We start from the raw sequence: 15275 nt of genomic DNA on the forward strand, positions 1-15275 counted from the left end.
GTTAAAATGCAAGAGTAAAAACGGTTTATGATCTTGCGCAAAGAAAATAATTTAATTCCGCTCTAAACAGATTAAGACGATACCTTAAATTATCTTTGTCACAATTAATAAATAAACCAACCATGCCCGAAAACAGGATGCTTTTCTTCTTTTACATCATCGTTTGTGCCACAATTATATGCGAAACAACCTATGCGTTTGAGAGGTAATATGCTTTCATCGCCTTACTTGCCATGACTTTAGTTATAAGTAAATATGTGAGGTAGGTGGTGAAGGAGTACCAGGAAAAAACTTTTCTCGACTTGATAACCACCAACCAAATTCAAATGCGACAGGGCCTGAATCGAACTTCGGACGCTTTGGCGAGAAGCGAGCAGGCGTACCACTGCGCTAACCGGTCAACCGGACAACCGCTTATTTCAAAATACTATTAATCTTTTGACCGGAATAGACAGCCGTTCCCAAAAGCAGTATCCATCCTAAATGATTATGTCAGCTAAAGTAAAGCTTCCCTATTGATAAATCCGAAGGGGTCACTGCCAAACCTTTCATTTGCATTAGGATGGACGTATAACTGGAGTCTGGACTAACGAACAGCGATGAGAAAGAAACTTATCAAAACCACTAACCTAAAGCCCCATGTTTGAAAAAGTTTTGCATGACAAACTTACTTAAATTACCTAAACTAACTGAAATGCATTAAGTAGCAAAATGTTTACCGTTCAAACGAAACCGTCATTTTTTATACCATATATTTCGTTAAGGTCCATACAATTTGTACCAGCTAAGAGACAAAACTTAAGCAGTCACTTTTATAATTAGATACAAATATTCGTTAATCAGAGGAGGTATAGCGTAATTTCCTTCGGGACAAATAACTGAAACTGTTTAAGTACCATTGAAAGATCCACATCTGTAGGTATATAAATTATTTCAAAATCAATTGAAGGAAATATGCTCAAGCAATTTTTTTTTATTTTTTTTACGTTTCCCCCTTCTGAAAGATTATCAATTTCTATTTTGATACATGCAAACTTTCTTTATCGGACTAAAACGCGTACAACGAATAATGAGATATATATTTTACAGACTAGACAATTCCAGAAATGTATCATGTTATGGAAATTAGTCATGCATCGCTGTATATAAACTAACATTTTCGTAAAATTGTAGTTTCCGGTGTCTTTTAGCCCATCTAACACCATACATAGACCAGACCAATTGGTTACCAATGTCTTGACCCAAATCTCAAGAGACCAAATCCTCATTCCATTTTAAAATTGAGTCTAAGTCTTAAATTCAGACTCAATATGCTAGATAATATCGGTATTGTTCTTTCTTTCCTGCAGCTGATGTCAAAATGTGAAATTTATAAAGCGAGCAACAGAACAATCTATGGATATGATTACAAACACGTGACTCTCCTGAAGCTTATGTCAAAATGTGAAATTGGTAACGCGAGCAACAGAACAATCTATGGATATGATTACAAACACGTGACTCTCCTGAAGCTTATGTCAAAATGTGAAATTTATAAAGCGAGCAACAGAACAATCTATGAATATGATTACAAACACGTGACTCTCCTGAAGCTTATGTCAAAATGTGAAATTTATAAAGCGAGCAACAGAACAATCTATGAATATGATTACAAACACGTGAACCTCGGATGCTTGGTGACCCCTTATTATTTTGGATTCATTTGAAAGGGTTGTGTGTTCAATAATAGAAAATTAGATGTAAAACAATCCCGAGTATAGTAAAGCAAACACATTTGTTTGGACTTCAAATAGTCCAAGATACATCATTCACGTGCGAGTAGAGTTCATTGAGAGCAATAATACCGACATTTTACTTATTGTAATAGCTTTACGAACGATATAATGATTTCGGTTATTTTTTTATCTATGTTAAGCAAGCTTATACCCCACAAATGGTACAAAAACTATGTGGAGTAGCCAGGCAATATAATGCTTATTTGTTGGTCGGATTTCTAAACAGATGAAACTCTTGCAACAACAACACCAGCAACTGCGACGTCCCATGCATGAAATTTGATCAATATATACACTGTCAGCTCATGAAAAAGTTCAGCCGAAAGCAAGTCTCAATTTCTGATTGCAACAGCAAAAATGTCATCCTGGATTCACGCAACAATAACTTTAATTATCATTCTTGATCACAGTGCGACAGGATGCAAGAAGTTCGCCTTTCTCTGTCATTTTCATTTTTACCACAGACATCAAAAGATTGAAATATTATTATTATTACAGGCGCTGAGCTCAACAATCTGGCAAAGCAAACGTTTAAAGTAATGCTGTTTACTTGAAGGTTGATAACACTAAAATTAATCTTTTATACACGTTAAACTTAGAAAAATACTTCTGATTTGCTTCATGGTTATTAAAGGTTTATTAAGTTTTTTTTTCTTACTTTTGATTTAATTTCAGCAAATGTCTGGGTGTTTTTTTCCCAATTAGCACTGTTCTCCGCGCTGTTACCCACTAGAGCATTGCTACCCGCGGCTGATTTCATAGTACTATGCGATACGGGGTTTATCTTCTACCTTTTTGCCTGTGCCGTTTAGGTGCTTTGTTTATATTTTGAAATCAGACGACAATGTTAAGGTTTCGTAACTTTTTTCGATTGAAAGAAATAAGGTAAAAATTATTCATTATAATAAAATGAATATCCTCGCCCCCGTTGAGGCGAACATTGCGAATGCACTTAATGAACTTAATGATTACGGTATTATTGTCTATTTGCCAGAAATATGTGTGCTTTACAAAGCAGCAGAATCTTCCATACCTACTGAACATTTGTTTTTGTTTTCAAGAAAATATATTCGGTATATTTGATCACGCATTCGTACTATTTGGATAATTGCATTCAAGGTTCGCCTTGGATAAAACCTTTCATTCTGATTATTAATAACATCTAGGACTCTGGTAATACGTCAACAATTATTATCTCCTGTCTTGTTCCTATCCATATTAGCACCACGATGTACGACAATATAGGGTAATTTCTGACAACTCCACTTTCGTTATGTATTGTCAATTACGTAATTAACCAGTTTCCATGCTATAAAAGGAATATGTCTGCGATTTTTTTCGTTTCAGCCCAGACTATAATATCGTTGTGTGTTATTCGTTATGCGTAAGTAGAAATGCGCCCTATGGTTTTCTTGTGGAAGCCTGTAAATTATGTAATGAACCAGTGAATGCACACCATTTGTTACACTTTATTTATCAAAGATGCACTATGACTCCCAAATAAAGTTTTACACATTTAATACAATTGTTTTAATATACCGAAAAGGATGAACAAATGTCGAAAAGGTGTGCTTATGAAAACACGGGTATGGCTACCTTATGAGACGAAAGTAGATCGCAGTAAATCTTTAAGCATTCACCGAACATTTAATATATTTGCGTTTTCAGCAAATACTGTTATCAGTAATTAATATTTTCCATAAATGCATTATTTAGTAAGTAGCTGACGGTTTATACTCAAAATGTATGTGTGTTAAACATGTGTATGTATTGATTTTGAATAAGAGTGTCACTTTGAATGAGTTTGACGCATATCCGATCGTTTTGTTAATTTCTGCAATAGATGCATTACACATAAAGACATGATTTGGTATTTCTCTGATATATGTGCCTATGTTACTTTCTTATTTGTTGCCATTTTGTGCCCGCATTCAAATTGTGCCAACAGAGCCTCCAGTAATGCTTATAATAGTAAGTTAAACATAATTATATTCCTGGCTAAGAGTCGTGCCGGCCGAATTCTTTGGAGTCTGTAAACAAGCCTCACCTTACACATATTTATCCAGGTGCATACCTTGGCTAACAGTGGTGCAGGCATAATTCTTGGGAGAAAACAGGACTGGTATTTACACAAACTATAAACAAAATAATTTACTTCCTCAAAAAAATCCAAATCATTTAATAAAGTGATTTTTTACATTTAAGAGAGCAATATAGGATAAAAGTTTGTTTAAGTAAGATCAATCAGCTTAACAATAATAAATAAAAAATATATTGCAACATGACAGTAAGGCAAATGGCTAAATATGTTTTAAATGCCGTTTTTATTTCACTTGTAATTATCGGCTGATTTTGTTTTCGTATAATTAAGTCGTTGAAGCATTGCGATCTTAATTGGCAATTAAAAACGAATGACAAATAACTAAATTTTATTGACGTTTGCATTTCAATACACTCAGTCATGTATTTCATGAAGCTGCATGCACTCTTATTTTACATAACATTTTCTATTATTTCGTTCGAAATATAAGTGATTTAAGTGATTATTGTTTACAGGTGAACACTTATAAAAAAATCCGATTTTCTCAAACATGTTTCTTGGATAAAAGCAACGTTGCTAATTTAGAACAGAAATGGATGCGTTTATGACAGGAACTGGCTGGCGACCAACTATCACGTTAACGTATTTCTTACAATAGAATTAAAAAAAATTCTCTAAACGAGGCTCAGGTGTTATGGCCGTTCAAACTTTTGGTTTGAGAAAAATAGTTTTATTCGCAAACGATAGGTCCCAAAATGAGTTATTAACTGTTAACAACTTTACTACTTAAGGATTTTTGATAAACTTTGTATTTCTACAAATGTCAGAGCATGCTTAACAAAGCAAGAAAACGAGTAAACAAGGAAAGGTGCAAATTGCGGGTTCACAGAAGTTACCCGATAGAGAATTTCACATCAACGGAAACCAAAAATCAGCCCCTGCAGCAGCCATATCAAAGTCAAATGTTCAGCAGGGTACGTTCGATTACAAGAATATATTTTATATATATATATAATATGCTGATTTTCATCACTATGTTTTCAACTCCTCCCGGTACACTAACTCTCCAACACAGCCCCCGTGTAACTCTTTACTGATGTCATACAGCATGTCATCAGCAGCAAACCGTTATACCCAAATGCTCATTATTCCAGTCAGCAAAATAAACGATATACTGGCAGTGATTGAAAACAGCTGCTATTAATTGTCTAACAGAGAAGCAATTGTATCAGCAGAAGTTACAACACTCAAGCAATGTCAGTATGATTTTACAAAACAAAACTATCTGATGTGGAAACATATATGAACTTCATCTCAGATTAAACTTATGATAACAAAAATGCTATTGAAACATTTCAACGTGAAAATCAAAATTTGCCAACAAAGCTCAACGACGAATCAATCTCAACTGAAACTATGCAAACACAAATCAATTAACTGACCTGAGGTGTAAATCCTTGCAAAACAACCTTGTATTCACATGCATCGCAGAAGATCCAGATAATAGTCCAGATGGAACACCAGGCAGGGAAAACTACACTCACAAACTTTACCACTGATAAACTATAAAATGACACAGATATAATATAAACAAGTTTGATTTATCAAACAATAAACTTCTAAAAGGTACATCGAATAGGAGGCCCGAATTACTCTTAATGTCCAATACTAGCGACTTTTCAAAATGTAAACGATAGACAGCTCATTCGAGAATCAGGTGTCAAATTCAATATGCAAAATGGAATCAGAATGTCAACGAACTTTTTTTATATGTTGTTTATCAGAAGAGGAGGCAACTCTTCCCATGATACAAATATTAAAGGAAAAGGATACAAATGTTCTATTGTTACAGTCCGCCTCTATGTTTATGGTCAATGATATGATGTTAATATATACTATGTGCATTTGTACAAGGATCAACCACAAGAGTGCGACACAAAATAATCGATCTCGCCAAAGAACCTTCTACGAAAGATATACGGGCCCTATGAAATTCGAAACATCGGATAGATAGGGCCTCTTTGTGAACGCAGTCATAGTCATCAAAATAAACACAAAGCATCTCCCCTTGAGGAGACCGGTGTTAAACGCATCGGTGACAATTCGAACGATGTAACGACTGTGTCCCCCGCCGAACCTCAATCGGGAGGTTTGCATACAAGCGAAACGCACGAGGAGATTGACAGTAACCTTAAAGACAGGCCGGTAGAATACCCCGTTAGTGATCACAGTCAAATCAATGACGCTGAAACGTGTTCACATAATCTTCGATTTCTTTTATTAAATGAATGCGGATTAAAATCGAAATTAATAAATCCAGAATTTATTAGTGATTTTGAAATTATTGGGAGTCAGGAAACTAAAACTGATTATTTAGATACTGTGTTGGTTTTTTGAGTTTGTTTACACATAGAAAAGAGTTTATGAAAAGAAAGTCTGTGGGTTTAGCATTATTTGCTAAGAACAATATCTCGAAATATGTAAATCTGGTAAAAAAAGGATTCAAATATAACTATTTGGTTTCCCGCTATCAAACCTGAATTCTTATACAAACGATACTGTTTTGGGTGTTGTGAACATACCACTTGCAAATTGATCTTTCACCTCAGATTATCCATTTTTGGAAATAGATAACGTCAAAGAAATGTGTTATTGACAAAGTCAAATAACGAATGCTTGTTTTGAGATTTTAACTGTAATGTAAACATCTGTAAAGATTTTTTAAGAAGTTACTGTTTAATATGTACACTTTTGAATAACAATGAACTTCATTTGTTGGATATCTACGATGATATAATTATTTCTGAAATGAAAATGTCAGTGTAGAAAGAAACGGCAAACAATTATGGAAGCAAATGTTTAGATTATTTTTTCAAAGATATTCTCTTCATATTAAATGGAAGGACTTATGGTGCTTAAGTCGGTTATTTCACATTAAAGGAATTAATTGACTGTTGTCTCACTTCAGCTGCTTTATTTACCGGTTTAAAGTAGTTGATTTCTGTCCAATCATGTTCGACGGCCACTGTCCGATATCTTTCACTCTTTATATAATCATAAAACATATAAAACACAATCAATCAGGCTTCGACCCTGATTATGTGGAATAAAAACCAAATCTAAGCTATTTATCGAAAATATTGATGAAACTTAAACGTGTTTAATTGATGCGAAATTAGAAGATATCATAAACAGTAACGATGTAACGCCAAGCGATAGTGATACCATTACAAATGAATTATCAATTATTTTTTGACAATGCAGAATTGTCTTTTAACAACAGGGGGACAATAATACAAATTAAAAATACAGAGCAAACAACACAAAGCATTGTTGGTATAATAAAACATTGAAAAAAAAACATATAGAAATTTCATCGAGCAAAACATAATAACAAATTAAGTAAGAATATATGTGCAAACTTACAATTAAGACGAAGAGAAAGTAAAGAGTTTAAGAAAAGATTTAAACATTTAAAAACTATTAAAGGACAATGTTAAAAATCTTTATTCAAACAAAGATAAAGAAAAACTTCCAACGCAATTTTTGAAAATATTTAGAGCAAAATAATGTTGAAGCATCATTAAAAGTCATATACAATCATTTCAAAAATGTATAAGCAACTTGTGTTGTATTAGGCACAAATCATAACCCACTTTTTGAGACACCTTAGCATATTGATAGTTTTCTAAACGCCCAAGTTAACTAAGTAAGATATACAAAAGTTTGTTGGAAAAGGGTAAAGCTGATGTTCAACATAGATTAATTTATTGGTGAATCATGGACAATGGAATAATTCATTTAAAAAAATGAAAGTCGTGCTGGATTTCAGTTCGATTGTTATGACAGCTTTGTAGAAATCAGTACAAATGCTATTCCCCGAAAACGAAAAGCAAACGCACCTGCATCGGCTTACTAAGGCAATCAAGGCTGCACTGAGAATATAGTTGATTTCTTTTCGGTCGCCCAGGTGAAACTAAACTAATCAAAACGAAGCGCAGGTGTTTTATTTAGTTATTGAAATAATGTGTTGTAATTGGTAGAAATAAACGTGTCTTCAGTTCTAATTGATACTGTATACGGGAACGTGAAATATTTCGACGGCATAAAACAAGTGGTTCGCCGCACTGGCACCGGATTTTCAAACTCAAACATTTTTTAAAAAAAATCAAAAAAAATCTTATAATTGCTTACTAAAAGTTATAATACCGAATATGTAAAAAAATATTGAAAAATATTTTTTTTTCAAATATGCACTTTGTACTGTATAATATACTAACATGGTATTGAACGCTTCTCTACCCGGGTCACGTAATCATCTTATTACTCAGTTCAAAAGAACTTCTGCAGATTGACAGTCATCGCAATCTAAGGACATGATATCCATCTTCAAAATAATCAACCTTAACCCGCGAAGAAATTCGCCGGTCATACGATTTTTTTGACTTTATTCCCATTTTTCTGTTTTCCTGGATTTTCTACCACCCTTGACTTCCGGTTTCAGAGTAAGGTTTTATAACGGCTCATTTCATTGGTCCATGAACTCCGCGAGACATTTCGCGTATAAGTGTCAACAACTGTAATATTTGGACCGAAAATGTTAATCACAGAGAAGTCTTTGACATTAAATTCCGCATTGAGTGACTTGAGCGTGCTTATTTCGGGTCAGACTGGTTCTGGAATTACACATACAATCAAAGCCGAATACGAAATTGCATGAGACAACGGAAAGTGGCTTAATATGCACCACAGGATTGACTTGTTTCCTTGACAGCGATCTGATTGCAAAAAACGTTTCACAGGTAAGAGATGCAAAATGTTTTATTTATAAAAAAGAGCTGTTTACCAATACGCCGTGTTAAATAATAATCTATATAATTGTAAAAACATGCGTTTGGTTCATTTACACATGTATATATATGCCAGTGGTTCGCCGGTTTTGTAAATTAAATCTCAGTCTGGATAAAATTAGCTCACGAGATTTTTACATAATACGTTTCTAAATCACATATTCTTCCATCGAAATACACTGGGTTTGAAAAAAGAACAACACAATAATTCAAAACATTTACCTTTATATACTAGCTTTTACTCGATTACGCTAAATTAAAGAAAATGCTTTTTGTCGAGGATTTTTATTATTCCATTACAATAAAAGGAAGTATAATTACTCGTAATGTATATTGATAAAACTGCTTGAAAACATTATGTAAATTTCTTCTTTATCACGGTCAAAAATATGCAACTGGAATTTGCCGTTTTCATGTGTATAAATCATAAACAAAGGTAAGAAACCTATTTACAAAACAGCTGTATTCCGATGTTTTATGTTTTATATTGTTTCGTGCTATGCCCACGTGCACTTTAGGAAAGCATAGATCAATAGACATTTTATAAAAACAATGGTTGATCGTTCATTTGGGTGGCCTTCCGTGCAATTAATTTAAGTCTCATGATTAAAGATGCACTCTAATTCTCAAACAAGATTAGCCACAATTTATACAATTCGATATTTATCCAATGTGTAATTGGCCAAAGGCAAGATGCAGATTTGCCAATAAAATCTTGTAAACTTGTTTTAATAAACATTAGAAATGTAAAACAAGATGTACACTAAAAAAGTCAACAAAAATTACATACTGGCAATGTTAAGATTTTGCGTAATACTGGCAATATAAAAGTGATTTGATTAATAACTTAATAATAAGTGAATACTTTGTTTTATTTATTGTATCTGTCAGTTAAAGCTGTCAAACTGAAAAAGCGTGTCAAAAATTACATGTAAAAAACACACTTTTTATTGATAATATCAGATCACGTGTCAAAAACAAACTTAAATGAATAGTCACTTCAAAATGTAATTTTAAAGCTCAAATTATGAATTTTTAAATTTAAAGTCTCCTCATAAAAAATCAATCAACTATGTTTGGGAAACTTACAACGGATGTTGCAGCATTCGCTTGTGACTTTCGCTCTTTGAAGGCTGCCAAATCCACCACCATTTTTTTGAGGGGGAAAGAGATCGGAACTGCATCTTGCGCTTAACCTCTCGCCAGGATGAGACGTACGAGCTGTGTATGCTGTCGCATTTGCTCCTGCTGGTTTTCCAAAATCCCAAAGATCCAGGTGTCCCGATCTGGAACAAATAACATTCTGTCAAAAATAAAAATTTAAACAAGACACTTCAGGTAATATACAGTGAACCATTAAACCAATAATGTGATTGGCTGTTTATGAATGTTTATAATTATAAAAAGATGCAAGGTTCAATTATGAAAACCATTTTACATGGCATTAAAATTTTCTATTTACCTTCTTGGATTCTGCTCTGCCGAGCATCGAATAATGAACAGGTATCTGGAATGTTGGGGGTGTTGGTCTTGGCTGTAACAGGGCCATCATCCTCATCATCACCATTAGCAGCATTGGCAGGCTGTTCACCCTGGCTCATATCCTCGTACAGCCTCGATCCTTGGTGCACTTTTAAATTGGATAAAAGATTAATGATTGTCAGAATCCATTCAAGAGAAAAGAATATGTTAAAGTCTCTTTGGAGGTCTATATGTAAATAGGTTCCCCACAGCTGCATGAACCATTAATTTGCTGTTGTTTTTTAGTTTTGTTTTGGCATCTGCCATCCCGAATGCCTTTACTTTATAATTTATATATCATCGCGAAATTATGTGACAAAATACAAAATCGTAGCACAAACAATACCTCTACATGAAAGTCATGAGTAATTCACTTGTTTAAAACCAAATTACTATAAATATAAATACAAGTTGCTTTATAAGTTAAATAAGAACATTTACCTTTTCTTTAAAGATGAATTTAACCATTGTGTTTTCACTCAATCAGGTTCATCATCCGCGCGTCGATAAAATGTCACGTGACATATTTTTTGCATATTTATTTTTATTTGTGACTAAATCGTTATTAAAAACACAAGTGCAAAAAGTTTATATATAAGAAGTTATAAAAAATGAAAATACGGAAAAATATCTGTTCCTTGTGTATTATGTATCATCGCCATAACATCGTGCCTTACCATGCAACACTGCCCCACTATAATGATAATGCCGAGTATACGGGACCCATATGGGACCTATCTGGGGCATAACATGGTTAAAGATGTGAAGCCGATTCATGAAATAATGAACTTTTTTCTTATTGTATCGATGTTTACATATGTATATATAACAATGATCTTCGTTTCCCTTTGTGTATCCAATTGATATAGATGAGCAGCTATATGGGTCCCATCCGGGTCCCATCTGGGCATTTCCAACCATATGGGTCCTATGTGGGCCCCATATGGGCTTTTTGCCCAGATTCAGCCCATATGTGACCCATTTAGCCTTGCTTGCTGGGCAGTAACCTCAACATACACAATATCTCCAGCTTCAAGGTAGATGAAGGCCGTTTTCCCTGTAGTGTCCAATCAAGAAGTGTGCCCGGCGATAACAAAGTTCCTTTTTCTTTAAGGACGGTCGTCCTGGATCTCCATATGGATTGAAACACATACGTTCCGTTTAAAGGAGGTGTAAAGATACCATTGGTAGGGTTGTAAGCGTTGCCGAAATTCTAATGAACGGTAACGAAGACCGTTGTCCAAGCTGTTAATGTCAAAGATGGCATACTATGCGTTGCTCTGAATATGATCTTGTTTTGTGTTCCTTTAGGAATAAAAATGTTTGAGGGCACATTTAGACACTGAGTACTACTCAATTGAATCAGATGTATAGTTGAACAATGTATTACATTAATACACGTTTAAGTACGCATTAAATGTGAAGCGAAATGAGTTGCCAAATACTGTTCCAAATTCATGCATGTTTGCAGACTTAATTCTCAAAACATAACGTATATTTGCATAGTAGTGTGTGAGATGTTAAAAGGAAAACCAAAATTACACAAAACACGACCACGAGGAAACGTTTTATAGCCCTTACAATATCCATCTTTCCGTACGAGTATCTGCGGCGTCAGCAATTCGTTTTCGGTCTTCAAACTGTTCGTGAGTATCTGCGCTTCTGTTTCTTCAAGCCTTGTTTCCATGGTAGCCGGGCCGGTGTTGAAGTTATATACTATGCAAACAACATCTTTTTTGGGGTCCTTTGTTATATTGTTGTAGTAATAATATGTTCATCTCCATTTGCATCATTTTTCAAGAGATTTCTCTTGAAAGTCGTAACCTGAGCATATTGGTTAAGACACCAATTCCAACACTAATTGGACACTAAGATGAATGATACTCACACTATTTATGTGAAAAACTACTGAAACAAGATCAGTAACCAAAGGTTTAAACATAAAACCCGTTAAATGGCACAGATTAAACGCCAAATACATAAAACACAAAAACAAACATTCACAAACAAGAAACATGGAACAACAGCACAAAACTACACAAACAACTCAGTGCATATATACCATATAAAATACTAGGTATATTTATCGGGGAATGTTAGGTACCACCTTGGAACGGTCAGTAAAATGTTAATTTTCTGGGAGTTTAAACCAGTTTGTATGCACAACCTCACTCTTATCCCAACAATCTCAAATAAAGTAAATATAAAAATGGTAAATCTTACCAAAGTGGGTAAACGTAAAAGACATAAAACACAAAAACATTTCCATAATGAGCAAATACGTCAAGGATGGAATATAATTGAAACAGAAGAAGAAAAAGAAGAAGAAGTCTCGTGCATACGAGATAATAATTATCACTCGTTGTAGTTTAAAATACTGAGAAAAGATCCATTTAAAGAGTGTTGAATGTGAAATTGTGCAAAGAGTCTACAAGATACTTCTGGAATAAGATACAGTAATATGGTGTTATTCATGTCCTTAACATGGATGTTGTTATCATTGAGTTATGGTTATCATATAGATAACCATTTAAGCCGGGCACAGGGATTGTCAAAAATTTGTTATATCGGGTGATAAACTATAACCTTAATAATCTTAACTTTTTGAAAACATATCAAGACAATAAGTTTCATCATGAACTTAGATATAAATTTAATGATGAAAATTAATTGAGAAAAAAGTAATGCGCTGGCAGCAGCATTCGATCAGTCTCAGATTGCTTTAATGTATCAAAACAATTTATTTTTTGGCATTCGAATGTCTATATTTATGTTGAAAATGTTGAGTAAGCATACTTTTGAACAAACTCCACACTTTAAACTTTCATACAAAATGTTAATAGCAAGACGTTTTAAAGAGGTCAAGTGCAATCAATTAAAACGAAAACACTGTCCAAAAATGAAATTGGGACTTTAGGTAGTATTACTGTCGATGAACAGGTTCAATCAAAGGGAGACTGCTTTGTTCAAATGTTGAATGTATTTTGTACTTCCAAAGAATCGTCCTTCCTGTGATGTGTTGTTTTCAAAATAGCAATTGATAACTACTGACATTAATACTACCTAACAGCTACAGGGACAGAAGGTAACAAATAAAACGTTCCCGGATTAGAGGCACAAGGTAATGAACCGAACGACAGTGAACTAGAGACACAAACGTATCAATACCAGATACATTAATAGACAAATACATACCACACACACATCAAAATTACTTTATAATGGAAGCAATTACTGCCTTGGAACGGCCAGAGGAATCACGAGTTCACCGGTACAAATGTCTTCTGGGGGCTTAAATTAGTATGTATGGCAATAACCTCGTGACAGACAAATGTTTACGGTCATGCGACCAGTGCTCGGGAAATTGATCTTACAGACTTCATATAAAATAATTTCATTAAAATTTATTAAAACACTTGTTACGAACAATTATTCAAACGTAATTAAATAAAGAATTCAAACTCTGTAAATATACTCCGTGCTTTGAACAATTTGGCATTTATTGTGATTTCAAAATATTGCGCGTCATTACGTCCTTAAACAACGTTTTTTGCGTTATTTTGATGAAATGTAAAGACACACTGTATTTTCGCTTACCAATTGAGTAAACAACAAAATGGTCAATAAGTAGCCAATACTATTCAAGAAGTCTTTTTCGTCAGCTAGATTTGGCAATACCATTACTAGACGTCCATAATAACCGTACCTAAAACTGCCGTGGGGAGAATCTTAACAGAAAAAAAAACAACATTGTCTACACGTTCAATAGCACTGTTAATAATTTTGTTTTGACTTCAATGCATATCTATCTGTTGATGTCATTTCATTATAGGAATCAATTATTCTGTACAAGCAATCTTGTTCATTAATTTACGCATTATCCTTTCTTACCACATACGATACAATCACTCCTGCATTAATTGTATCTCATCAAATTACTGCAGTATGCCGCAGTGAAAAGGAGAAATGAAAATGTTCGTGAAGTTGGCAGACTGGCAGCCCAGCAAAATCCTTATTGAAAATGCGAGTAATGACATAAAACTTACACTGGCATATGTTTGTTCTTCAGGCAATACCGTGTTATACATAGCAACGGTCGGCAATGACATCGCCTGCGATATCTTGATACGTCACTTTCGACATTTCGGTCAGAACGTTGACGCCAAGAATGACGAGTGATTCATGGCGTTTCTTGTGGAGGCCATTAAGAAAACATCACATGTATGCATAACCCCACTGGCCAAGGCAAGGTTTCTGCCCTTAAAAGGGACATGAACTATGACCTTTTGGTGGAAGAGTGGCTGGTAAGCAAAGGTTTTATCATCCAAGATATAATGCCCATTAGACATTACGGCAAGGGTCGCTCAAGGTTTATTGCCGCCATCTTTTCAGGGCTAAAGAAACTTGTTGCCCACCAGGCTTACCTACGGTGACCTAAATTACGTTGTAAACGTAATCCACCTGGGAAACAGACGACGATGACGACCAGTATCTTTCAGACGCGACTACCGATAGTACCGATGTGTCGCTAGAGCAATACCCCGATATAATGGCTTAGACATGGACTTTTCTTCGACGCACTATCAGGTCTACTCTTATCATACAATAGGCAAAAACTGAATACGTCGGCTACATAGATGGGATAGGGGAATTAGGGTACCATGGAATTTTACGAAGAAACGCATGTTAAAAGCTATGTTTCTGGCTTCAGTTTTAAAAGCGTCAATTCGTATTTACAGGAATAATCAGAAGCCTTTTCCTTCGCATACTAAATTAACATTTCAAACTCTTACGAGCTATTATATACTCACGGCTACACAACAAAACGTTGGTTTAAAAACATTATACTAATCTATTTAAGCTTGATTGAATAGACAGCTTTCAAGTTATATAAATTAAGCTCCTGACCTGGCAAGTAAGAGTAAATATTATACCTTTTCTTTGAATATATAAAGTCACTCACTCCGTATATCAATGTATTTTGATAAAAATCCAGCTTTATGACGTCAGCGGTCCGTATAATATGTTTGTTTGGCCTGTCCGCACCTCGCCAAAAATGTGATATGGACCGCTGACGTCATACAACTG

The sequence above is a fragment of the Mya arenaria genome, chromosome 11, assembly GCF_026914265.1.
Source record: "Mya arenaria isolate MELC-2E11 chromosome 11, ASM2691426v1".
Classification (NCBI taxonomy): domain Eukaryota; kingdom Metazoa; phylum Mollusca; class Bivalvia; order Myida; family Myidae; genus Mya; species Mya arenaria.